Genomic DNA, 2,540 nt, shown 5'->3' on the forward strand with positions numbered 1-2,540 from the left:
CACCTATTGAGCTCCTACTCTACAGACGGCACTTTACCAAGACCTGGATCTAAAGATGAATAAAGTAGTTTCTTGTTCTCAAGTTACCCACAGTCTAAGGGGGTCTCAATTGTGGCAAAAGACAAAGAGACAAGAGGAAAGATTTGACTGGGGCCTAGCAGGAGACTGAATTTGGAAAGGCAGAGTAGAAGAGAGGATGAAAGCAGGTAGCATATCCTACCTTGCTTTAGTCAGTCTTCAGGTACAACAAATTTGCCTTTTCCTGAGGCTGAGGATATTTTGATGACCCAGTGGGCTGGACTACTCCCTCTATTTCTCAGGTCTCTCTGAAGCCAGCTCTGAAGCTCACCAATAAGTGGGTGAGAGCAGGGAACAGGCATGTGATAAGACTTAAACCAAAGTGTTCTGCTGTTGGAAGAAGAACTATAAACTCAAGGCTGAATTTAAATTTCCTGTGCTGGGAAAAAGAGTCACTGAAGAAAATGAATAAACTTATTCGAGATTTTTACCATATTTTAATATATTGAAATGATCCGGTTTTAATCTTGACCCTGCAAAGAATTTGTTGTTTGAATGTAGCCTCTGATGTCTACGGCTATGCTACCCTGTACAAGCCCGATCCCATCTGATATCGGAAGCTAAGCATCGTCAGGCCTGGTTAGTACTTGAATGGGAGACCACCTAGGAAGACCAGGTGCTATAGGCATTTAAAAAAAAAAAAAAGGATTGTAAACTGATAAAGTCCTTGCAATCTGTGAGGTCAACCAAGGGTTGCCTCGCCAAAAAAAAAAAAAAAGAATGTGGGCTCTGAAAAACTCAGGGATGGAATTAAATAAACTTTTTGCTCTAAAGAGAATCCTATAAAATGAGTTAAATTAATCACTTTATGCTTATTCACAAAATTATTCATCTAACTATTCATTTATTCATTCTTTCATTCATCCAACCAGGTTTTTGAGCATTTTCTTTCTGCCAGACACTGTGCTGAGTACTGCATTACAATAAATGTGGTTCTAGTCGCAAGAAGATGACAATCTGGATTGCATTTTTTAGAGATTATTTAAATTATCGTATACTTTACCAGACATAATGAAAAAAAAAATTACAGTAGAAATTCTCTTACAGAATTACCACGTAAATGAGACAGGACAAGCATTAGTCCCCTTTGTTTTCATTCTACAGGGATGAAAATGAAGGCACTGAGAAATCTAGGGAGAGGCTTCTCACATGCCAGGGACCGGCCTGGGTGCTAGTATTATAATGGTGAACAAGTAAAGTGACCAGCCATCTAGATTTGCCTGACACTGTGTCCAATTTTAAAACTGAAAGACCTGCACCTTGGAAAACCCTTCAGTCCTGGGAAACCAAGGCAGGTGGTCACCTAAGACATCCTATAAAATTGTTCCACTATCATAGAACACTGTGTATCATGCCAGGTATGTGAAATAAAGTTTGGTACAATTTCATTGATTTAGATTTAAACAAATGGAAATTATACTAGAAACATTTCATTTCTTTCCCCAGAGAACTTAAATGTGTTTAGTTCTCTTCTTCAGGAAAGTCTAATTTACATAACTATTGAATGAGCAGGAAAGATGTACTTCACTTAGAAACCAGTGGTAAGAAAAAACGTTGATATTGTGATGTTGCAAATGACCGACTTAGGTCCCTACCCTTTCTGAGTGTTGACTGGCCAGCACAGGGATTCCAGGCTATCCTTTGAAGGATATAGTACTTAGGACATCTTTGAAGGATAATTCTACTTTGGGTGGAGGTGGGGAGACAAAATTCCCTGAATGCTATCAGTCATCAATAAATTACTTTGCATTCTATGCAACTCTGCTCTTCTAGGAGCAGAGAGCTCCCTGCTTCTAGTAATTTCATAAAAATAGCTTTATTCTACAGGTCATTTCATTGAGTGAAGAGTATGGTGGAATGGGGATCAGGAAAAGCCCAGGTCTTTCATACAATTTGAAATCTTAGTTCATTTCTCTCCTGGGGTCTCAACATTTTAACCTGGAAAGAGGCACAGCCACACCTACCTCTCTGGAGAGACCAAGAGGACAAATAGTGTCCCCACCCTGTGCAAAATACCCTGAAATCTAGGAAAGGAGATCCAGGTGATAAATTACTTACCTGGACAAATTGCTTACTCTTCCTGAATTTCATTTTCCTCGCCTAAAAGTGGGGAGTAGGATGAGGTTTGCAATTATATAACAAAGTGTTGTTGTAAGGATTTGAATAATGTTAAGTAAAGCCCCCAACACAACACCAGACTCTTGTTAAGATAAATATGTTTGGAGACCTTGGATTTGACTCGAAAGATCTTTAAGCTGTGACTATACGAAATAACTATTTTAATCAAAATTATACTCACATTGGTGGGTCAAGATTTTGTTTTCTGGAGCATACTTTATTGAGACAGTTTATATTTTTGCTTGAGTTTCTATACAGCACAAGTCACTATTTCTGATTTTATTTTAATTTTATTAGAATCAAATATTTCTTTGTAAATTATAAAATAAATATTTTATTAACTA

At 37.7% G+C, this 2,540-nt stretch overlaps 1 pseudogene; it reads left to right on the plus strand.

Moving 5' to 3' along the window:
• The first annotated feature begins 587 nt into the window (after positions 1-587).
• Positions 588-706, plus strand: LOC111730293 (annotated as a pseudogene).
• The last annotated feature ends 1,834 nt before the right edge of the window (positions 707-2,540 follow it).

This window comes from Pteropus vampyrus, unplaced genomic scaffold (assembly GCF_000151845.1).
Source record: "Pteropus vampyrus isolate Shadow unplaced genomic scaffold, Pvam_2.0 Scaffold305, whole genome shotgun sequence".
NCBI lineage: Eukaryota > Metazoa > Chordata > Mammalia > Chiroptera > Pteropodidae > Pteropus > Pteropus vampyrus.